General features: G+C 38.6%; 1 long non-coding RNA gene across 16 annotated transcripts in view; it reads left to right on the top strand.

Moving 5' to 3' along the window:
• LOC141743924 (uncharacterized) overlaps positions 1 to 25,650 on the top strand; it is a 77,720-nt gene that overhangs the window by 31,863 nt on the left and 20,207 nt on the right. For 15 of the 16 annotated variants that reach the window (XR_012587254.1, XR_012587256.1, XR_012587264.1 and 12 more), the window contains 2 exons: positions 18,248 to 18,330; positions 23,980 to 24,103. This is a non-coding gene — a long non-coding RNA (uncharacterized LOC141743924). Of the gene's footprint in view, positions 1 to 9,512; positions 9,762 to 18,247; positions 18,331 to 23,979; positions 24,104 to 25,650 lie in introns of all 16 variants that reach the window. The other variant, XR_012587263.1, reaches the window with a different exon arrangement.

Genomic DNA, 25,650 nt, shown 5'->3' with positions numbered 1-25,650 from the left:
TAAATTATCTACTACATTAGGGATAAACCCTCCCCCCCAATTTTATCTCAACAGCACAACCTAACAGGCAGCTTTTGAAACTTCAAGACTTTCAAGAACTAGCTGCAAATAAGCAAGCCATCACAAATAAATGTTACTATTACTTTGTGAAATTCCTACAAATCTCTTAATTTATTGCTACTTGATTGGGATGGGAAAAAAATGCAATTTAAAATAATTATTTTCAAAATTTTTAAAATTTATTAACTTGGTATTCTGGTATTCTTGGTATAGTGTCAGTAGTAGTTGTACATTGATATGGAGCTGAGCAATGGCATGCTTATATTTTGCTGGAACAGCAGAAACTTATTCTAATTGTTATTGATTACTCTAACCTAATCAGTTTCACAAATATTTCTGAGCTTGTAAAAATACTAAGTTTCTATTGTATCGCTTTGAATTTGCAGGATACATTGTACTTGTTTTTCTTCAAATGTTTGCCTCTATCTAAAGTTACTTTATAATCATTATTTATTTTTGCTCCTTGCTTTAGTTAGGAGGAAAATGTTGCACAGTGACCAAGTGATCTCAAAAATCAAAGCTTTTCCCACCAATTGATCAAAATAGATCTTAGGTGGAGAGCTGCTATTTGAGGTTATGATTCCTAGGTGTTTGGTAAGCCGATTTAAGGTAGCTAATACTATTCATCACTGAAATAAGAAAAGCCTATGGGACTAGAGAACCGGATAACTTTAAATCTCAGTTTAAGTAGGAAAGTTCAAGTGTACATCTGAAATAATAGCAAATGCTCCACCCCAAATATTCTCAGCATAAAGCACAACATATTTTGATCAGAGAGTATCTAAATGTGATGCTTGCAAGCTTCATAAAATATACATATCCTTCCCTGTCTGATCTTAAAACATTTAGGCTTTAAAGAAATTATTATGAAGTGTCTCATGTTTATGTGTTTTTGCTCTTTTTATTGCATTTTTGGGTAGAGGGAAAGATAATAAAATAAAAGGACCTTGTAAAGAGAGAAAGCAAATTCTTGTTTATAAAATGGAAGTGAATACTACCAAAAGAAAAAAAAGTATAAAGGAGCTTCTGTAGGTATGATTGTATCTACAGTACACCTCAAACTAGGTATTTTAAAGGTAGGTGTGAATAGGGTCCAATTCAGAAGATTTATTGAACAGACTGCAGTTTGCTTGTATACACACCTGGGTTTCCTTTCCATGGAAATCGAGGAGCGTCAAGCCACGTCTTGACCCACTGTGTGCAGGGTGCAGGAAACCCAGCATGCACTTGGGCCTAGCAATGGTGAGGTGCACCTGCTTCAGATGTGTCCAGTGCCTGCTAATTTATGCTCCTTCTCTGCAAGGTAGATTGCCCACAGGACTCTCTGTTAATTAGGCAGCATGGCTACTGCTAGCATCCAACAATTGTGTCCTAAACTGGATGCGATGCTACATTGAAAGGGATATCCACAGCAAAGAGAGGATGGAAGCAGTATTGTGTGAAATATCTGTGTTAAAAATACAGCACTCTAAATGTGTCACCCTTGGTAAAGCTGGTAGTGCAGCGCTGTGCCTTCTGCTGGAGGGAGGGTGATGAAAACAGGAGGGAGGAACCAGGAGCAGTCTGTCTGGGAAGAGGCGGCACTAAGAGGTGAACAACAACCATTGGCATCACTCTGCAGGTGATGCAGTGAACTGTAGGAAGAGGAAAGAGACGTTCAGCTAATCTGAGCGGAGCAGGGAATGCTTGCTTTGGGATGGGGTACTTGCCTTCTCTGTTTGCTCTGCTTGTGGCCACTTGCTGGCCCTCAAAATACGTGGTTTTGGCGTCTTTTCTCCCATTGTAGTACCTGGCATACTGTGGCTTATTACCAGTAGTTGCTGGGTCCTAATGTATCCTCTTTGAGATCTGGTTATGGAATCAAGTCCCACTTCAACGGAGCCCGCAAGCTCCTTTCTACGCTGGCTCCTTACACCATTGCGCTGCAGCGGCACTGGTGCTGTGGCATAGTACAGAGCTATCTCTGAAAATTGTAGGATGTTTTGGAAGAAAGATGTCTGCAAAAAGGTGAAAAGATGTCAACCTGAGTAACAAATTCAGGAATTATGGGAATAAGTATAATTTTTTTTTTAGGAAGGGCCTTCATCTGTGCTTCAAAATTATTCTAATAACCAGATTTCTTGGCTTCCTACATTTATTTAGGCTCATTTATCCTGGTCATCTGGTTTTATTTATTCTGCAAACACCTTCTAGGTAATTTTTCAACCTATTAAGCAGTATGATTTTGAGAGAAAAAGGTTTTTCAAACCACTTACTACAATTTTCAGTGGCTGTCTTGAGGGAGGACACTATATCACTGATGAGAATTAGAGTCAAAAATTAAGGGGAGTTTGAGTTGATCTGTTTTGTTGATGTGCTAGATGAGTTACTCAAAATATTTGTGGTTCAGAATCAGTCATGGCTGTTTCTTCTCTCTTAATAGGTTTTGGGGGAAGCTGAGCGAAGGATGGGAGAGCAGTGGGAGTTTAGAGCATCTGGAGGAAGGACTTAATATTGCAAAAGTGAGAAAGAAATTGGAATGCATAGGGAAGAACTGGAGTTACTATAGAGAGGGACAGGGAATAAAAGGATGTAAGTCATAAATCTATAGGAAGAACTTTGATTAGCCATACTCCTTATGAGAGAAGTAATTTAAATGCAGAAATTTTCTGAAGTCTCAGATCTTTTCATTAATCTCCAGGTTAGGACTTTAAAAAGGTTTGCTATAAATTCAGCACTTGATAGTCTCCTCCCATTGGTGCAAGACTTCCCTGTATTAGGTTTTATACCTCCCCCCCTTTTTTTTTTCCCTTTCAGAATTAGCACCAAGCAGCTATATGCCACATGCACGTTGCTCTATTATAGGCAAACCCCAGGAAGCTCATTAAGTTTTCTTTATGGCTCCTATGCACTGCTGGAACCATACCTAAGTGGAGTGTTTGACTGTCAGTGATTAGATAGCACAAGGGTATATACTTTAGAAAATATCATAGTTGGCATACAGAAATAGACAAGTGTAACAGCACTGCAGAGGACCATTTATTCAACAGGCATTTCAGTTGCATAAACAGTAACACTTACCGAGTTCCTGACATTGGCTTCCAGCTTCAATAGTAAAATTGCTTCTGAAAGAGCTTCTGTTTAACCATACAGTATGGCAGAAATACATAGATCCTAAATTCAAGAAAACTTGGGATGTCAGAGATGAACAGATTCCTACTAGTTTAAAATTTTACTTTTTTTTACTGTTTATAATTCTTTTTTGAGTGGTTTGATGTAAAATACTTCTTTGAAGGGAAATACCTGTGTGAGAAATGTGACATTGGTGGAATATTTCATAGGGTTTTGAGGGGAAAATGGTCTTGTTACTCAGATATTTTGGTTTAACATGATACTTATTGTAAAGACGTTAAGTGACAGACTGGAATAATACCAATGGGAAGGCTACTCCAGAAGCAAAACAGGCCAGGTCTGTAACTCATAGTAAGAGTTTTAACTAGTTCTTGTGTTGGTGATCATGAGGAACTGGTGCTGTTATCAAGCTAATCTTTGATAGTACTCTAGTAAAAGCACTACACAGAAATCTTTTCCTTCTTCCTTTATTCCTTCCCCTTTTCCCAAAATTTCTGATTATCTGTTAATGTTCTTGAACTGTTTTTTTTTTCATAACCAGCCATGTTTTCTATTTTAGATCTTCCTGCTTTCTTCTGCAGACACACTGCTCTAGATTCATTGCACAGTTTTTGTTATATTTGACTGGATGGGCTGATCTTTCATACTAAAATTAGTTTCCAACACTTAAAAGAAGACAATAATAAAATGACAGAGAAGATTGTAGATCTATGCCCTAGACATGCCCTACACGTGCCCTACAGCGTGTGTACTTTACAAAGTTACCAGGCAGGGCCCACAAAGGTGCTTGTATCACGCGTGTTTGAAACTGTCTTGTAAAAAGTTAGCCAATACATTGCAGCTTAGTATTGAGTATTAGTATTGAGTCTAGCAATTATTATTAGTATAGTAGTATTATAATTTATTATTATAATTATTAGTATTGAGTGTAGCAATGCCATTAGTCAGTGTGTGCTATCTGTATCAATCTCACTTAGAAATGAAAGTGTATTTGAAACATCTGTCCCCTTCTTTAAATTGTTTGATACAGTCTGAGTGGCCCTAAATAAGTCATATTCTCTGTTTCACAGAGCAGCCCTCCTGTTTTTATGTGAAACAACTAACAGTGCTCAGTAACTTTTAATACAGTCTTATGCAATGAGGTGTAAATTGTACCAAAACCATAAAAAAATCGATTAGCACAATAATTTTCTGAAGTTTTGCCACTTGCATCGTTTTATTAGGGGCGTTGCAGTAGTTGCAGGGACCAGTGGGATGCACTCACAGGAGGACAGAACTGGGCAGCTTCTGCCGTGGCTCCTCCGCGCAGCCCACCCGAGCAGCGGCAGAGTGCAGGTCGTAGTCGGCACCTTTCCAACCCCTCAGCCCCGGGCACGGCTCAGTTTGCCCCATACGTTAGAATAGCCATGAGCTGCTCTGATTTCTCTTGTCAGAAAGAGCTCCCTGGAGGCATTCCTCTGTTTCTGAATACTTTGTGTTAGTCAGAGACGCTGCTTAAGATACTCTCTGTCTCTGTGTCAAGGACAGGGAATACGTTGCATAAAGCACTTTGCTCAGAGGCCTGTAAAGGCACCTTTATGTCTCTAATGGACTAGAGCAGTGCATGAGGGATTATTCAGAGGGCAGGAATTATCTTCCCCTTGTTTCAAGAAATATTAGTATCTCACAGACCACATTTTCATTTTCTTACAGCACTTCACAAGCCAAGTGAACGCTTCAGGACAAGCCTGTTATTACTCAGGGACAGTAAAGGATGGGAGGCAATATATTTACTTCTAGGAAGAGTATCTTCTGTCAATTCTCATTTTCTCCTTGTTTTTGAGCTTGCCTCGGAGCAATTCTGGCGAGATCTGAAGGGAATCGCCACGGGAGGTCGCTGTGACAGGAGTCCCTAAGAAGGTCTCAGAGGCCCTCCACTAGGAGAATGGGGGACATTTTTTACTTTCTCTAATAGCTTCTACAAAACTTCACCACCCCCCAATAATAACCCACATACTTGTGTGAGATAGTATAGTTTTTCTGTACCTGAAATAAAATTAGAGACGATACAGTAATGGGTTCACAGCATGGATTATTTCCATGGCAATATATCTTATACTTTGGAAACTACTTGGTCTAGATGATAACCCTTTGTTTTCTAACTAGATGCAAAGAAAGATGCCTGAATTACTACAATCAGCTAATTTGGTACTGTAACTCTTTTTTTTCTTTTTCTTTTTTTAATATCCCCCTTTTCTGTATCCTCCCTGTATCTTTCCTACTCTATTAAGCTGGCATAATTAATTTTCACTCCATTGTGTATTACTTTCTTGCCATCAACTGCAGGTAAAATCGCAGTTCTCCAGCATCTATATGAGACAAAAGAAGCACTCTTAGACTTTCATGTTAAGTACCAAATACCTTAGAGGTGTAGAAGGTGGAAGCTCTGAGCATGTCTCTTTCCCCTTGGGCTATCTTTCAGTGACTTCTGTGCTGTTCCAGTTGGCCCTGGCCTGCTAATACCTAATTAGAAACCAAAAGAATAAATGAACTGATGATGGTTAAATATTTACTACCCCAATTCTATGGTTTTTATATTCTTTGTTTTGTAACCCTGTTGCCAGTGTTGGTTTCCAAAAAAAATCCATAGCAAAGCATGTTACCTGTTACATTTCGACTACAGGGAAAGGGCAAAGAGCCTTTTCTTAAGAGACAGTTTCATCATCAAAGTAATGCACAAAAAATTAAAGAAAACATTGGAGGAGAATGCTAGAAATGTTGGTTGAAAAGGAGGTCACCCTGTGGAGCATTCCTCTCAAGCTAGGACTGTCACCAACCTTAGATCAGGCCAGCCAGGGCATGGACTGCTGGAGCCTGGAGAACTTCCAAGGATGGAGTTTGCACTGCCTCTCGGGCTAATGCCTTCCAGCCCTGCCCTCCCCTCCCAATGAGGAAATCTTTCCACCAGGATGTTACAGTATCCACCAGCAGAGCTGGCCTGTGTTATGTTTCTAAGTGCCCTCCAAGTAGCTGCAGGCTGCATAGCCACCTACTCCCTGAACTATACAAACCCAGCTTCCTCAGTCTCTCCTCACAAGTCATGTGCTGTAGGGCCATTATTATCTTAGTAGTCTTCTGCTGGATTTTCTCTAAATTCTCAACATCTCTCTTGAGCTGGAGAGTCCAAAAACCGGTCACGGTATTTCAGGTGAGCCTCAACAAGCGCTGAGTTAGATGGGTATAATAATTTGTCTTGCTCTGCTGGTGGTTCTTGTGATGTACATGTGGAGTTTGCCTTGTTCTAATGAGAGCACACCCTTTAGCTCATTTTCAACGAGGCATCCACAGTAACCGCCAGACCTTTTCTAGGATAGCTGGTACTCTGCAGGTTGGCTTCCAGCCTGTACTGACACACAAGGTTATTCTGCCCTAGGTGCACAACTTTTTGCTTTTTCTTGTTGAACTTGAGTTGGCCTGATTCTGAAGCTTTTCAAGGTCCTTCTGGACTGACTGGGTAAATCTCCCTGCTCAGAGATTGAATCTCCGAAATGTGGTAAAAGTTCAGACTTAGCCAATTTAACCACATTGAATTAAGTTTATTAGAAGGGCAAGTCTGTTGTTACTAGAGACACATCATGCAGTTAATTTCTTTCCCCTTGCTATAAAACATTTTGAACGAGAGTGTTCTGCTGAAATAGAAGATCTGTGCCTGATCTTGACCCGTGGGCTCTAACTTGCATTATCATCTATTCTGTAAACTCTCTAAGGCCTGAGTTTTATCTTCCTTATTTGTTGTACTGCAGTCAATCCAGATCAGACTAAACCAAAAAGTTTCACCTAGTCCAGTTCAAAACAGGCATTCTGGATTCTGGCTGGCCCATTTCAAATATTATGAGTCTTGTAGGTATAGTTAGTTCACAAGCTAATTTATTTCAGAATTGTCTTAAGCATCAGCAGTTTTTAAAAGGCTACGGTACTAAATTCTGCCAGGACCAAATGCAGCAAATTCTGCTAGTAATTATTGCATTTTATTTCACTGATCAACATAAAGCTATTCCTCATTTTAAAACACAAAAAATAAGAACAGCATTAAGATCAGTTGGGTTTTTTTCCTATTTTTATTGACTTAAAAGGTCTATTTCTTGCTTTGCTTCACCACTGAATCATTTCAAAATCATTGAAGGCAAAGGTGTTACACTAGTATAAAATCAATAAGAAGGGAGCTAAAAGGGAGGTTTCTACATGCAGAGAATGAGAAATGAAAGAGAGGTTTATAATATCATAAACCTTGGAACTCCGTCTGGTAATTACCCCTGATATGGCCTGCCAAGGAAATGACCGCCATCTGCTGCTGCCCACCAGTGCTCTGGAAATACAGTCAGGCTGCTGGTATTCGCTGGAACTAGCAGAAAACTAATCCTCTCCATTTCGGCTCGTAGGATTACATGTAATTGTGTGTAAGATGCAGGCTCAGTCCACACAGATTTTTCAGGCTCTGAAGTTGTGAAGATTGAAGTAGATCACATTTGTCCTAAACTTGCTGTTCAGCTTCCCCCTCTGTATTTGTATTTCGTTGCAGCTTTTGTTTTTAAATTGCTGGCAAAAAGTAGCTACTTGCTGAGGTTTCAGTGTATTCTCTCTGGTTCATGCATTTACAAGTGCGACTTTTTGTCATAGAGCGGCTTTGAGCTAAAGTTAATCTTTTTCTTTATGAAACTGAGATAGGACTGCTTTTAAAATACAGAAGAAGTTTCAAGGTTCTGAGGGAGTTTCGGTAATATACACACATCTCTACAAGGAATATACAGAAACTAGTCTGTGGTAAGACAAAGTGTGATAGAGAAATCTGCTGAAATGAAAGAACTTAGAGCAGGAAGAAATGGCACAGAAAAGTTAGATTACGAGAAGGAGGAGGTGAAATAGAAAAGGAGAGAATTTGTAAAGAATACAGGGGAACCCTGATTCTAGTTTGGCTGTTCCTACGTGCCTCCGACGTTCAATGCAATAATAAAAGGGTACCTTCAATGAAGATTTTCTTAGTAAAATATAAAACAATAGGACTTAGAACAATAATAGAAAAAATACTGTGCAAGTTCCCTAGTTCAAAGTACAGCAAAGAAGTACTAATATATTCAACCGCTAGCTCCTAAAGCTAGAGAATATGGAATTTAGGAAAAAAAATGGGAATATGAATAAGGCAGAAAGGAGAGATGCTGCGGAGGGATTCTGTTTTGTTTGCTCTCCCTCCCCCATTTCAGATGGATTAAAGAATTATTAAAAATTAAAATGCAAAATCACTCTCAGACAAACCAAGTGAGAATGGCTTCAGCTGAGCTGGGTAATATCGGGATCCCAGGGGGACCCAGTTCTTCTTCATCTGTTTTTGGCTATGATATAAAGGGTGTCTCTGAATCATTTGGAGGGGCCCGCAGCAGTAATAATGTATTCCTTAGAGCTGCGCCACTCATTGACAGAATGCAGGACAAAAGAGGCAAAAACCACTGGAGAAGCTTTTTGTCAGGGTGAAATGAAGCACTTCGGCTTCTGTGAATGAAAACAAGACTATGGTGGCATTAGATACAAATTAAGGATGAAAATCGGTTCTGCCGTAAGAGGTATTTCCCAAGGGATAGCAATCTCAGTTTTTGGTCAGTGTTAGGAGGTAAAAAGGGTGTAGGGCTCCAGCTGAACTCGACTAAATCGTGGCACGTGTTTGCAAAATTAGGGTTGTGAATATTTTAGAAAAATGTTGTAAAGTTTTGTTCATTTAATTGTGAAAGTATCATTAGTGATTCAGGTGGAAAATGTTACATTGATAGACAGTAGTGGCACAAGGAAAAATAAATCCACGGGCCTTTCAGGCAGTAATGGCCACTGAAGACATAATTTCCATTCCATGACACAGAAAACCCTGTTCCATACACAAATAGGGAGGAAAATAAGGGTTTATGTAGCATGCTAAAACAACCCAGTAATCTATATTAGGGACTCCCATGTGTGAGCTTATGAGAGTGGAAGAGTGGAAACTCCTGTTGCGTACCTGGTGGCTGTTAGTCACACTGCCTTATGCAAACCCTTCCGCTCCCAGTGCGGAACATGCAGCCGGCCCTACAGAAGGGAAGGCGGCACAGCGGTTGCCTCTAGCAGCGGGAGGCAGAGGGCATGGCAGAAGGTACTCTCTTTGGTATTGGTCTTCTGGGACAACTGCTGCAGCTCTTTGCTGCTTTTTCCCCCCTCCGTCTTGACTTTCAAGTCCATGCTTTCCTTCTAATTATAAAATAATAAAGGAACCTCACAGTGGTTCTGTGCAATCATCTCAAGGTTTTAGTCCCAATTCTCAACTCGCAATATTTTTATTTCAGCTTAATTTCCTTCTCTCCAGCGATATTACTCCCTGGTTACGTTGAAACACGACTTTCTGAACTATCTTTATGGATAACGTAGAGATGCAAATTCAGCTAAAAGTATATTAAGCAATTTATTGCAAGCGCTGCAGTACAAGGAGGAAGATGGAACCTAACGTGGAAAAAAGATCGTTGTAACATAATTCTATTTCTACCTTTGCCTGTAGTGAGTGAAAGATGGCACAATGCATAACTGTGAAGACAAAGGTACAGTATAATACATTTATCCTTATACCACTCAAGTGAAACAACTGTGAGAAAGATAAGGGTCCTAACCTCACAAGGTATATAAATGATAAATGTGCTATAATATTTCCTATCCTGTTTTTCTCCTTTGATAATGCTCTTATCTCAAGATCTCTGCCACAATATTATAGAATACATTTTATTGTTTTATAAGTTGGTATGCTATCTTTATAAATAAATACATTCAACCTATCAATATATTAAATGAAAATGCTAACATTTCTCTTAGCATGCCAACAAAATGAATAGCATCTTTACAATGCTGTTTGATACACTGAAGCCTAATGATATTTCTTGTTCAGAGTCTGTAGCCATTAAACTTGAAAACAAATAATTAAAATAAATTATACCCTTAGCGTCTACAAACTAAGGAGGCGAATAAAAATAGCTGTGCAGGAGGGAGGTTAACACAGGGATATCTGTTGACAGTGTTATGAAGACCTCAAAGGGATTCATACGTTCACTGCCTGCAGTGATGTGTGTGAGGAATCCCATGTCAGACTGTTAAGTTTAGCAAACAGGATTTCCAGTAATAGATTTTCAGAAAAATGTGGTTACCCAGGGGTATTGTGTACTTCCCAATTACTCGAACGTTCAGAGAGACTTTGGCCGTTTTCTTCTCTGCTCATCTATGCGTGTGTGTATATGCATGTAATTGGTGGGTTTGCTTGTTTTCTGTGGTTTTCTGCTTATGTGGTGTTGCGCTCGGTGCAGTGAGAGAGATTTCGTGACCTTTAACACAGCTGCCAGTCACTTTCTATAGGTGCCAGCGCAGATACATGCCAGTTTTTCTGATGGTGATGAGTGACTCTTGCCGCCGTTGTCGTTTCGCCTCACAGCTCCTTTTAGTTTTCTTCCTCTGTTATCCTTCGCAATGCTCAGAGGAAAGTTCCCGTGTTTGGGAAACTTTAGGTCCTGAATATTATTAATGCTGAAGGCTCTGAGATGCAGGCTCCTCCGCCGTGCTGAATAGCTAATGACCATGAAGTTTCTACTGTGAGAAAATCATCATTAACAAACCAAAACTCTCAGCTTGGGGCAGGCCATCCTCTTTAGTCTTTTCCGTGTGTTCCGATATCTGTTTATTGGCGCTCATCGTTTCAGAGGAAGGAGCCAACTGAGGTGATATACAAGTAGAAACAAGGAGAGAATTTTAATAAGGAAAGCAGCATGGGCCAAGTGGCCGTCTCTGTACTTTAATATGCCTTGTGGTCTTGTTGTCTCCAAACACATCAGACTATAAATAGCTTCGTTTTCACCAATCTGCTACTCTTGCAGAAGAGAAAAGAGGCACTAGGCAGGGCTACACCATCTTGCTGGGCAAGAGCAACCCACGTCAGCCCCCTTGGTGCATGAGCCGGCATCTGTCCTGCCCACCAAGCATCTCTTTGGGGTGTTTGTAGGCACGACATATGCCCCAAAGGGCTTATGTCACCCCCAAAAAGGCTGGATCCATTTGCAGCTGTGTGCATACTCAAAAAAAAAAATCAGTCTTTGACAGCTGATGTGACTTACCACCAACCTAAAAGGGAAAAAACGGAGGGACCAGGACAAATGGGTTTGCGGTGGACTGCAAAGGAGGTCCTGTCCCCCTCCACCCCAAAGGATGTCACTAGCTGTGCCAGAGCAAGCAGCCCAGCCTGTTCCCAGTCTCTCATTACCTGGGTGCCTGAACAGAAGATGAGAACCCACACAACGACTGGAATCCAGCCTAATTTGAGATGTGAAAGTTAATTTGCTGTTGGCCTGTAATCTTTAGATGATCTAGGCTTCTCTGAATAAGGCTGGTAACAAGATGTCTTTTTCTACCCTGTTCTTCTTTTGTCCCAGCTGCTTTCTCAGGAGATCCTAGTCCATAAACAAAAAGTAGAATAATAAAAAGCCAGAGGGAAATGAAGGAAAGTTTTCCCAGAAAAAATTAAAAATTCAGATTCAAAAGATGGGAAGAGTTCTGGCTGACTTCTGATTGGTTTAAAAATCACTTACTTTTCCTAAACTAATGTCTGGAAATAATTTTTTGGCATTTAAAAGGGAGGTGGTATTTTAGACTTAGTTCTCCTTAGGGAGAACTATTGTTAGCTTGAACTTGTATCAGACTTCTTTTTTTGATATAAGTTTCATAATTTTGGGCATATCAATGAACAGTGTCACACGTACCTGTCTGCCTCTTTGGATTTGAAAAAGAGTAAGAATGCTTCAGTGATTCAGTTACAAGACCAGAAGTCAGAAGATCTGGGGACAGATTTAAGACTTGTCTGAATTCATCTTAGCTATTTATGGCTTCAGAGTAAGTAGCCTAATTTACATCAGCTCAAGACCTGCGCTTTACAACCTGTTCCCATCTATTTCCAACTCTGACCAAAAAAACTACTTACGTAAGAAGTCCAGCAAATGACTTAACCCCTGTACCCCGGTTTTCTCTTTTGTAAAATAGGATGATGATGATAATTACATACGTTACTCGGACAGTGATAGCAAACAATAGAATTTGAGATGTTCAGAATGAAACGTTTGTGGAAATATGAAACTCTATGGGAATGATATCTAGGAATATCTTACAAGGAAATGGCAGTTTGATTTTAGAAACCAAGCCTGTTTCATCCATGTTTTCAACCAACTTAAATCACGACTCTTCAAAGGTGGATACCTTCCCCTCCTCACACTGGTTTCGGTACAGCTCCGGACACACTGATAATAAATATAACTAAAAATGCTGAGTTGCTTATGCCATGGGAATGTGCCTAAAGCACACTTCTTGCATTCATTGCCTTTGCCGTTTCTTGGCCTATATGTGTCTTTGTAGAAATCAAAGGTTATTTCAGCCCTGAAAATGGTGTTGCTGTTATTTCATTGTGCTGAGCCTTTCATGCAGTGCGGTAGGTAAAAGAGGTGAGAGAGCTGTCCATTTTGGAAAGAAAAAGCTGAGACCATCCATTTAATGCCACTTAGGACGTATTACAGCAGAATAATTTGGTCATTTAGAATTTTAGATCAAAGTATAAATAGTCTAAAGCTACACTGCATCCCAGAGGTGAGAAGATGGAGACTATTTGCAGTCATAATACCAGATGTTTAGCCATTGCTATAAATTCAACAACAAAAAGTGAAAATAAAAAGCGAGCTGTTAATTGGGGATATTTGGAGTCATGTCACAGGTGAAAGATGATCTAAAATGCTGCTTCATAGCACAATGCAATAGTGAAATTAGCACATGTCTATTATCACTGCTTGCAACTCTGCAGGAAACTAATGGAAAGAGTTTAATCTTTTCAAGCTCCTCTAAAAGGAGAAATACAGGATTTCACCTGTGTTACTGAGTTTTCCTTCCTCTCTTATTCCTTGCCAAATTCTTACCGCATAGCAGATTTTTATTATTTAATAGTAATAAATTGCCTTGACTGTAGATTGAATAAATAACTGTAGAGATCAGGGCCCTGATTGTTCATTTTTGGAGGCAGCTGTAGTGATCCATTGTGGTAATGGTTAGAAAGGGAAAGGGTGTAGAAAGGAATTCTAAAATTCCCCCTCTTGAACCAGTTTCAGTGAGATCTCTTTCCAAAGCAGTAAAAGCAAAGGCATTAATTATACATTTCCATTATGACAGAGCCAACATCAGCAGTGACTAAAACATAATTTGTTTAGGTGGCAGTGCAGGCTGTTCTCTGATCAAGTTTTGTTTCCCACAGGGAGGCATCAGTCTTAAATTACACAGCAAGCAGGCAGGAGAAAGGAAGCAAACAATAAAACACTTCCCAGAGGAAGAAAAGAGGAAAATTTGTCTCTCAACGTCCTATTAAATAAATAAATCTACATTTTTTTGTCACTTGGCAAAAAATCAGCAATGGGGTTCAACTTTAATTAAAGGAAGTATGTTTTCTGTGGGGCTTCATAGGATTCTATTTTAGATTTCCAGTGATAAGTTGCTTTTAATGCAAAGGAACTTTCCCACTGGAAGGAAGGAAAAGATGATAGAAAGAAAAATCCTTGGGCAGTGCTGACAACAGGGAAATATGGGATATCTTACTTGTCCTACTGTAATCCATAAAGATAGAGTAAGGTAAGTCTTTAGTAAGGTATGCACAAAACCAGGACCAGTCTCTATCAGCATATTTAACAGCAACACTATATCTATATCTGTATATTTACATACAATTGTATGTAATTGTACATACAAAAGTTAGACATGCATCTTTCTGAGGAAATATGTTTTAAGCTAGAATTCAGTTTAATGCTGTTAAGCAAGGGCATAGTTTTACTTTATCTTCCAGTGGATCTATTATTTTGCATAAATATATGAACATATTTTAGTACCTTACCGAATCAAAGACCCCAAAGGAATGCTTTTGTTATTTGCTTTTAATTTTTGACTGCTATAAAGAACCGTTGGTTGTGATTTTCTATTGTAATTTGACTTTTAATATCATATCCCCTGACTGCTTCAGCCTCTCTTTATTTGGCGTGCATAAAGGAAAAGCAAATATAAGCTGATTTCTTATTATCTCCAACACTTTCAGGAGAAACAATAAAAAACTAGGATGAGCTATGTGCCATTTAACAGGAGCATCTTCCTGTTCAACATACCATTCCCCCTCCAGTGGAGTTTGCTGGCAATTTCAAATGAATGAATAAACAAATCCAAAAATGCACGTCATTTACCCCATGTGCAGCAAATAGTCCTTTGGAACTGCTATTGTGCAAAATTAGATTCTCTCTAATACAAGTGAAAACCTTACATGTCATGAAAATGATTATGGAGAATGTTGTGTGAGCTTAGCAGGTTTGATTTAATTGAAGTAGTTAATAATTTCTGGTTTTAAAAAAATAAGAAAAGATCCTTCTGACCACTTAAACATTCTAAAGCGATTAGATACTAAAGAGAGTCACTGCCAAATATTACTTTGAAAGGGAGTGAAAGCAGCATTGTCTCCTTATTGCAGGCTTAAACTGGTGTGGTTTATTTTATAATTGAAACATTTAGTCATGCTTTAATTATAAAATTAACTATACTATGCTAGTTATTTGGAACCTTAAAATACAGTGGTCTGAGAGCATGTATTTTGATACATCTGTCATTCATAAATGGCCAAGTTGCATCATTGATTCCCCAAAAGGAATGATGAAAACACAGATAAAATGCTATATAAAGCCATAAAAAAATGCTAAGAAAGTGGTCTGGGAACAGAAAATCTCAATCTTTTACATGCATGAACTGCCTGCCTGCCACCAGTAATTTTCCCCTGAACATTTCAGGACAGCTAAGACAAAACCAGGGTGTCTCGCAGGCATGTTGGTTCACGCTTCCTGTGGTGGAGGGCGACTGCAGGAGCGAGGCAGTTCTGCACTGCTGATATGTGTTTGCCCGTCTTTAATCAACATGGTCAGATAATAAGAGAGATCCTACGAAACTGCGGCAAAGAAGTAAAAGATGTGACTCAGAATGAAACATGAGAAAGATATTCAGCCAAAAATGTGCTCAAAGGATCCAACTTTTAATAGGCGGGATTCATTCCAGTTGGTTTGGTTACACTCCTGAAATGCAGAATGGCAGAGAGACCAGTGAAGTTGGAACCATGAGGTTCAGTCCATCAGACCAAGAGGGAGACTTTACAGCCTGACACATCCAACCCATCTGTGAAAGCCTTTTGCGAAGGCAGGAAATCAAATGAGTAGATGTTGGAAAGGTTTGCTGATAAGTTTTCATCTGTACTGACTCTCTCTTGAGTGCCTAGCTATGGTAGTATAGCTAGTGGGAAGAAGATTCATTGGGAAGAAGAATTAGCATTGGGAAGAAGATTGGGAGGAAGATAAGGCCATAGGAATAGAACGGCTGCTCTTTCCTTGTGTTTTGGTGCACCTGCTGTAAATGAGGTGGTGAGAAGAGGGAACACTTCACTGTCCTGGCAGTGCTCAAGGGCAGGAATACTGCCTGTTCCTGGGAAGACCATCTTGTCTCCTGCCCTGAACATGCCAGTTCATTAAAAGAAGAACTTTTCCTATCTAATACGTACAGTTAAACCTTCCCAGGTGGTCCAAACTTTCACTTCCATCCTTGTTACAGCAGAAATTAAAACCTATGAGTGGAATAAGCATGAATAATTGGTTCCTACGTTGCTCATAGCAACGATGTTTGCACCATGGAGCAATGGATATGATGTTCTACATCCAGGTCACCATTGCTAATCTTTTCACTTAGTGAAAAGCACCTTTTTTTGTCTCTTTGCCACAGCCTTTTCAATGGATAAGACAGAGTTGCCCTGATTTATGTTACTGATTTTACTTCAAAGACAGAAAATGATTAAATGACTGGATGGAGGTTTGTAGGTGTATCTTTACAGGGGTATGTACATGCAATCTCATCTGTTGAAAATGGATAATAATATGACAATGAAGTATGTAAATGGGACAAATAAAATGAACGATGCTAATTAGAGCTGAAGAATAATAATCCTGGTCCTGCTAAAGTCAATCGGAAAAACTCCCACTGACTTGGTAAGGTCAGGATTTCAACCAAAACGTCAACACTGAACTATAACAGAATTGTGGACTGGGAAATCTTGTTCTGTACTTTAATCTTGCCGAAGGAAATAGTAAAGAAGATTCCAGAATCAAAGCCCTGAATGGAAGTACCTCAAAACATGATGAAAATTCAAATCAAAAATTCGATGTAGTAATTCAGGACCAACCCTACATATCTGTACCTCAGTACCATCTTTGGTCCTTTATAAAGTGTTCATGTTACTAGAAAATTGCTGTTGAGAAATCATTCCAAACTGCGTGACAGTTAAGTGCAATGCCCAAATGGTCTTGCTCTGATTGTCCCTTGATTTGGTTGGGGCAGGAGATTGCGGTGCTGTAGGAGGCAAGAAACTGTTCAAAACAGGAGAGCGGGGGCGCGAGTGCAAAAACACAATTGCAATGATAGACGCCAGCCTGCTGGAGTAACTACAAAGTGAATTCCTGTGTCATTTGGATAGTTTTTGTTTAGTTTATTTTAAAAAACCAGTACAAACCCCTCTTATCTCGCTTTTCTGTATGCCTAATTCTTCATAGTCTTGCCATGTTTTGATAGTTTAGAGCTAAACCAAAAAGAACCAAGTAACTTCAAGAAGTACGTTCATATTTTTTTTTTTTATGCTGGAAACTGTGAAATTAATTGGGCTTTGAATTGTTTTCTGTATTTCAGATTTTGTTTGTGAGAAGTTAATATTTCTAGAGAGAATTTTGCATCTTTGGTTTTGCTTTCCCTCAAAAACCAGTTATTTAATGATAATATATTATGTGACATTTTACATTCTGTTTGAAAAGCCATCTTTTATTTAACAGTGTTCTGACAGTGTTTTTAAGATAATTTACCTACAGTCATTGTCATTTATTCACACTGTTAAAATATCATGCAGTCTTCATGAATAGGGGACACTAAGATCATCTTTGAAAGTTCAAAAATGCATTTTCTGCAACAGCAGCTGTAATAGAGTTGCACTTGGGGAACATTTTTCCTCTGAAGCCTTGTGTTTATGCAGCTTTTATGACCTTAAGGAAAGATCTCAAGCTGATCCATAGTTGTAAGATTATTTTCCTCCTCATAAATATGGCACATAAGACTGACTACCCTGATTTACTGAAATCGCTGAAAACATCTTCGGTTTCTTCATGTTGCAGATGAAAGCTGGGCAGCAGGAAGAGCTTTCCCCCTGCGTAAATGTTCTAGTTTTCATCTGTAGACATCAGGGCTTCCTGGAAGATGCCAGACTGAAATGGTTTGGATGTGAAAAGTGCCATTTGGTTATTATCCAGACGTAGCGAGCCATTATCTAAATTGTTCTTTTTTGGGGGTACAATGAATGCTGGAATCTCAGTAATCTCCTTTCCAAGCCCATTGAAGTGGACGAAGTTTTGGACTAAACACTGTTGTGAGCAGATTGGAGACCCAGATAAAAGGAATTAAGAAGAGAGGTTGCTCTGGCTGTTCATCTCTCTAATGTGTGTATTTGAAATTTGGAAGTCTGCTGCTGCAGATTGGCTGCTTGTTTCCCCGGCACAGGCGTTCTTAAGTCCCCTTTTAACTTGCTCTCCTCAGCAGGATTTCTTCTACTTGCTAATTGCCAGCAGTGAAAAATCTACAGAGGCAAATTGATGAGGAAGAAAAGGTTTCCAAACCAAAGTGGCTGAAAGAATTCCAGCCGTTGGCTGGGGCGGGGAAGGGGCAAAAAGAAAGGCAAAAAGCTTTTGGCGTTTTACTTTTTCTCTTTTTTTTTTTGGGTTACAATAAGGAAAAGATCTTTTCCTACTAATTCTATTGACAATGATTTGGCACGTTGGGAAGTATTTCTGCAGAGTCTCATGCTCCCAGCTCCATAAATAGGCAAGAGATCAGTAGTTGAAAATAAACATGGTAACTACAACTTCTAGATACACGTTAAAGATTATGTATTTGCTATTTTTTTCAGCTCCGAATCACAGCATAGCTTGAGCAGAGAGGCGTACAGCCTTTTGGTATGGATCAGCAAGGACGTATGTTTTACAGTTTCAAGTAAGTGCATTTCTTTTTCCCTCCTAATCATGCTAAATAGCAGATATTTGTAATACAGAGTGATAGACCTTAAAAAGTAATTGTACATAGGAAATCATCTGCTGGGAGAATTTCTGACAGTTTCTGCAGTTGTCTGTTCTTGGCCCAGTACTAGCCAATATCTATATCTGTTAACTGAAGTCATAGCCAAATTGGTATTGTTCTAAATGAAAACAGCATTTGGCTGCACTGGGCTGGCAGGCTTACTCGGGGCCACAGCGTTAAAGCGAAGTAGTAAATTTTACAGAGAACTGTAGTTTCACAGAGGTAAACTGAAGAGATGGGTAGTTTTTACAGAATTGTCTAGGTCATCAAATATTCTGTATTTCCAATGTGGTGTTGTATCTATATAATCAATTTTTCTCTTGAAAGAAGAATATAAGCCACACTTATTGAGGAGACTTGTAGCATCACAGGTTTAAACCAGGCTCCTTATTTAAAATTTTAAGATAGGATTCCTGGATGGAAACTCAGGAGAACATGGAGTAAAAGTAGGTATTTACTGTTCTACTGTTTGTAACGTTCATGAGAGCATTGTCAATTGTTGGGTAAAGTTTCACTGTAGTTTTAAAATGAGCTCAAGAAAGAGCTGCAGGAGTGATTTGAAGTTAAAAATACCTGCTTTTCAGCAGGAAAGTAAAGAAATACTAGGAAGCATACTCCTTTAGTACTCACTCAAGAAGGTGGGTTTTGATGATTTTTCAATTGGCGTGCTAACTCACAAGAAATTCTAGGGACAGAAAGCTGAATCTAGTTTCAGATGAAAAATAAAGTATGTTTATAACATAAGATGTAATTAATTACTGAAACAACTCTATCAGGAATATTTTGGTTGAGGTCTTCAAATGAACTTTTAGCTAAACCAGAAATGCTAGATTCTTTGCAAGGCTCACAGGAAGTCAGTTTCTAACGTTCAGAGCTTTCTGTGCTTTTCTCAGAAAAGTTGGGAAGCTTTTTCCATACATTGTCCCTATTCTAATCTCAAACATTTTTCCATGACTCTGTAACAAAGGATGATGGCTTCCTTTTCTCCCAGACAAAAAAGCTGAGTCGCTTTAACTCTTGCACTAGAATGAGAATGAGATCTGGATGTATTTTTTTTTTTTTCTTTGCTGGATTCTTTTCCACACTCATTTTGAACTGTTTGTATCGTTCAAAACAAGACAGAGATGCTAGGTGTTTAATACAGATCTTATCAGCATTGTGTGCATGTTCTTTGGTGTTAAATTCTCCTTTTTTTATATATATCCAAAGACTTCCTCAGACCTTTACCAATGGCAAGCTGTATGCACTGATGTGCTTATAGTTGACGACTCATACATCCTGTTTTCTTAGAAAGGGTCTTTTGTCATAGCTTGAATGTTTTCTTCACACGTATCTTACACTGAATTTTTCTGTATTAAAACTTACTTATTGGCATCCAGGCAATCTGATAATTCTTCAGTGGTTCTCTTAATTGCTTATTGTCCTTAAAAACTTTTGTAGATGTGGCAGAGATGCTGGTAATTAGATTGTAGTCCAAATTACTGATGAAAATACAGAAAAGCGTTTGTCAAAATACAGACCCGATAAGGGTTGTTTGTTCTCTATCAGGAAATTAACTTGAAATCTATTTTATTGCATGATCTGTTCATTCCATTTAGAAGTTTTCTTTAGTTAAGTAAAATGACCTGGAGAGTGGAAAATTAACAGAGGTGGCTTTATCAATCAAACCTGCGATTTTCAAAAAAAACAACAAACCCCCCCAAGTTTGCTAGAAAAGATTTAAAGCTGAAAGAACTGTATGAAAAGCCTTTAATTATCATTACGAAGGTTACTTCTCTTAGGGGCATAAGTAGATAGCCCCTATTGAAGATTTATCAGGACTTCCACTTACTGGTTCCCCGGGGCAATTATCTTATCCCATTCTTTTTGGGTACCAAAATGGATGGATGTTATTCCCACTTAATGCAGAATCACACTGCAAGGTGAACATCTCAGAAATACTTCAAGCTGTACAGTATTTCCACTTTCACCAAGAGACTGAAACACCCTCCAGGCCAGGACAGTTCCCCAAAAGAAAGCTGAAGAGCCTGGCAATCACCTGACACACGCCTTGGGATGGAAGCAGCTTTGCTAAGGAACGCTTCCCAGAGAATCAGCGATTCCTGTCATCTCTCTGTAGTTCAGAAAGCAGAAGAAATCAGGAAGGTACAAATATCTGAGGGGGGAAAAAAAAGACGTTTAACCAGCCACTGTGTCTTAGGAGGTCACTCCGTGGACTTTTTCTCTAGAGGCTGCCAGAGCCTTGTAGAGCTCAGGTCAAATGCAATAGCAGGCGTGAGGGCACGAAGTGGCCTTCCTGAGCTGCCTCCCCTTCCTTTAGAGTAATACGTGGTCTCTTAAAAGAGCTATATGGGAAAAGCACTGCTGCTCTCTGCACGCCCTACATCAGTGCCAGTAGAGGTGAATGGGTGTGCAAGGAAATCGTTCCGTAACTTATTTTTCTCTGAGCCAAGGCAGAGAGCATGGAAGGGGGAAGTAACCCATTCCCTAGGCTCTCCTGTTGTGATGGCGACTGGTAATTTGCCAACTCGCTCAAAATGCTGAGAGGAAACTCAGACTATCTCAAATAAGAAAAGGGGGATGCTGGTCATTTCTCCAAGATCTCAGTGTGAGAATTCCAAATTTGATTTAAAATGCAACATCTGTTCCATCATCCAAATGTACTAGACTATTTTAATGCCAAGTAAGTTTTAATTCTTGTACATATAGGTTTCCAAAGTGAAGACAAAGAAAAGCCATAATAAGAGGTGAGAAGCATTCTTGCTGTATCTTCAGAAATGAACTAGAAATAACACCCAAGTAGGGGAATTATTTATAGATAGCAGAATCTGAAGAGAAATGCCAAGAGATGTCAAAACTGATTGAAACATGCAGCCTTGACAGCTCTGAAATTCATAGGCTGACTGTCTGCCAGAATTTGTGCATGATGCTTTATTTTCTTCAGTCGCTAGGTTTGCCTATCAGCGTGGTATAAATGGGTGAAGGAAAACAAGAAACGAGGGAGCATTTGTTGGCTCTACTTCCCTCCCCCAGTCTTGCGCGATGTATACTGTTAACCACTCTGATGCAGTTGAAATGATAGAACTAATGCGGCCCACTGAAATACCGCTCTTTTCATTTAGTGCAAAAAAGCAGTTTAAAGTAGAGTTCAAAAAGATTAAATTAGACAAGCTTCCTATGCAAAGCTGATTCTTGATTATGATGCTGAATAATGACTGCATTCTGATCGTTTTAATGCTTCGCCCAACAAACAAAATTATATAGAGAAGCAGCACCAGGTGGGAATGATGTACCACAAGCTCTATTCTCCTGTCAGGGCACACGAGTACTATGCCTTTGCACTGAAATCTTTGAAGTTACACTATTATGAAAAATGTATAATAAAAAGAGAACGAGATATGGTAGTTTTTTCACTGTAGACGTAAATTAATCATAGTTCTATAAGAGTGGCTACATGACATCAGTGTAACTGAGGCAAATTATATAAACAAGCCTCGCAACACCACTGAAAATATAAATATTATTACCCTGTATTATTAGGTCTTTATCTACCTTATTTTCCTTTCACAAAAAGGCAAACTGAACTGTACAATAGTTAACTGACCTATTTAAAGTTCCACAGTATCTTCACAGGTACATCTGAAACTAGATCTCAGATCATCTAACCCCAATTCTGCATAAAGACCAATAAAATGGCTTTCTTTTCTACAAAAAGAAAAATAAATAGGCTTTGAACAATGACATCTTACATAGAAAGGCTTTGTCAGATGTAACACTGTAGGGATTCTCTCTTATTCAGGACCCATTATAATCCAAATCATCCCAGAGACACATATGAAAGCAAGATACATGCCTTGTTCTTGTCCTGTAAACTTTAGAGGTAAACTATCTTAAATAAAAATAGCTATTATAATTATTCTACAGTTTTAATTTACATGTAAAGCTCTTACAGAGATACAGTAAAATAAGCTCAGAAATATTTCAGGAAGTATTCATCAGATTTCATTACTATACATTTCAAACTGGTATTTTCAAAGAACATCAGTTATCTATTCATAACCACTTCTTAGAGTGGAAAAGTACCTTCTTATAATAAAAGCAAATTCAGGAGTAATACATTAAAATTGCAAAAGAGATTTTTCTACTGATTCGGTGCAAACAGAAGATAAATTAAACACTTCAATATTTCAATAATCATCAGAAATACCTTTCCAGTTTCAAGACGTAGATATGTAATCAATTTTATCTCTCTTTAATTATGTTTCATAGCATAACCTTCTGCTGACAGACTACTCAAGGCTTATGTCAACCAGAATAATAGGTTGCACTTGTTATTGATTTAACTATCACTTCTAGGAACTGATCTTGTGGTTTTATTAGACTGTTTTTAACAGTTCCTTTTGGACAAGCTAATTCTACAGTTCTAAACAAATATAGATCATGTTCTCTCGAGATGTGCGATCGTTATACCTTCCTTTTAATCATCTATGATAATCAATTAAAATTATGGAGCATTCAAGCAGATGTTCAGATGCGTTATGTTGCACGCAGTAAAGATAGAAAGATGAAGTTAAGAAAGAGCATGTATACAAGACAGGTTTACACAGAATTATTTTATCTGAGAATTGATCCCTTAAAGCTTGTCTGTAGAGTTTTTGACTACAAATCATAAGGATTTTTTTTCCCCATTTCAGTTTCAATATATACCCAGGAATTAAGGAACTCCACCAGGTCCTTCAGGGTAGGAACACCTCCTGACCTTCCATAAAATAACATTCTTTTAAATTTGCTTGAAACTGCCTTAGTTCATGTTTCAAAGTCCTTTCTTTTATATTCAAATCCTAATTCAGTGCTCAGTAAATTAGAAATAGCGAGGCTTTTCTTTCACTGTTGATGCATACCTGTGTTTTCTCTCTTCCCTCTGCTTTTAAACTTTCCCGGCTGTGTGCTTCTGAATAGGCATTTAGATTTCTCCTTTATGGGTTTGTGATCCTTACCTCTAGGTTCATGTGCGCGCATTCACATTCGTACACCACTTGCTATGTGCCCACAACATCTTTCTGCCATACACAGGTGGTCACTACAATCTCAGGAACAGTACTTTGTAAATACACCTTGCTCCACTGAGGTGCACGAGAAGGCTGCTGAATTATGCGAGCTGAAGGTGCCGTTTACGCTGCAAGCCTGAAGCCTCAGCCTGCAGCACTGGGCTGTTCAGTACACTAAAACCCAGGAAAGTTTCTGGGGTCCTTAAAGCTCAGTTACGTGAATGGCCAGATTTATACCTGTATTTACGTGCTAAAGGACACACACGCCTGCCCGGTTCTGTTGGGAACCAACGTCCTCGCATACAAGAGACCAAGAATCCGCAGGAATGGCACCAGGCTTTTAAATACTCTCTTTCTCAGAATTTAGGAGTTTTTTTCCAGAAGGCTCAGCTCACCTGTTTTTCTCATTTGAAACTTCTGGGGTTTTTTGACAGGTGAGGAAAAGGTGAATATTTTTCTTTTCATTTCCATGTTTCCTATGTTTAATTTTCTTCATTGTCTTTCTTTTCCTTAATAGAGTTGAATAATTAATGGAGTTTCTGCCTCCTAACTTTGTAGTACAAACTGGTGAATCATCAGAGATCTTTTCAGTGTTACCTTTAGGGAAACAGGGAACTACCTTCAAAAATCTCCTATTATAGGTAAGTAATTTGATTTCTCTTCTCCATAAATCATTCTTTTTTAGAATATAAAATTAAAGAGATTTCTTGACATTTACCTACCCTTACCTAGGAAGAAAACAAAACTGAAAGACACTTCTTTTATGTTCGCTGTACTAAAACTTTGCATGTCTTTTCAAAGTTAGATGCGTATAAGCTTTACCTTAGTTTAAAATAAAAATAGTAAAAATAAGATAAAATACAAAGCTTTCCTGTGAAACACTCTGGGACTGAATTTCCTTCTTTGCACTTAGGCTGGGATGCTGATGAAATGTCAAGTAGATCATATCTGCCTCATCTTCTGAATATAAAGCTCTTGACAATCCGAATCTTCTCATGCGATAGTATGTAGGCTTGTTTTGAACCATACTTTCCATAAAGTTCAGAAAGAGCTGAACTTACTTTACTTCTGGAACTCAGCAGGAATCATATGGAAGTATTTGAATTACCTTCCAACTTACTATTGCAACGTTTTGGTGAAGTGGGTCAGCAAAATTATTGACAAAACTCCATTGATGTAAAAACCCTTGACAACTTTACATTGCGTTATTTGTTTATACTTACTGCTGTTCCTGTTGTACAGTAGTATTAGTGTTACAGGAAAGAGGCTGACGATAGTCAAATCATAGCAGAATTTTTCTTGCTTTTCCACCTTGTTAGCTTCAGCAGAATAACTACAAATGTGTTGGGAACAGATACGTATAGCTGGCAGATTTGCTCAATATGCTTCCATCTTCTGACTCATGCTGTTGTATTTCTGCATATTATTCAAATCCACTGATGTTATTAGGTAGACAAATAATAGTAATGATTGTATTCAACCCGCTGTAACATGTCCTATCTCTTCGAAAGTTCTTAAAGTTCATTAGAGTATCTTACTGTTTGATCCTTGTAGCAGACTTTGTTTGAGGTATGTTCATTGGTTCAGATGAAAACCTACGTGTATGTATGTACTCTCCTTAGTTATCAGATCTACTGTGCACATATATTATATACTGTTACGTTTATATACATTGATTCCATTTCAGTTGCTTTATCAAAACGTACTTGCTTTTCATTAGAGTCAAATACAGGCAGCCTTTCTGATGTTTTGCTTCCCCGTTTTAAAGAAGTGTTTTGAAAATACCTTTCCGTATGGTATTGCAAGCTTTCTAAATAGCTCCATTTGCTTAGCTATTTTGTTAAAAAGAAATCAAAACTAATACTGAATTTTGGGGCACCAAAATAGGTCCATGTATTTGACAACCGAAAGGATAGCAAAGACCTGTGAAACGTATCGGTGGTAGTCATTGCTATTTAAATTATTGTGCTTCTTGCTAGTTAGCGGAGGGTCTCCTACAACTGTAAAACTGTTATGATAACTTCACTATGTAAAAGTTGTACTAAGAATGTGCTCTTTTCTTTTTCTCTAGTTATTTCATTGGTGTAATACATTTTAAAGAACAGGCAGAACATTTTGTTTATATAATTATGCTTATTTTAATTACATGCATTGCTATTTTAGGCCTTTTCGGTAGAAAATCAGACTT

Source organism: Larus michahellis, chromosome 5, assembly GCF_964199755.1.
Source record: "Larus michahellis chromosome 5, bLarMic1.1, whole genome shotgun sequence".
Taxonomy (NCBI): domain Eukaryota; kingdom Metazoa; phylum Chordata; class Aves; order Charadriiformes; family Laridae; genus Larus; species Larus michahellis.
This window is presented reverse-complemented; position numbering and strand designations above follow the sequence as displayed.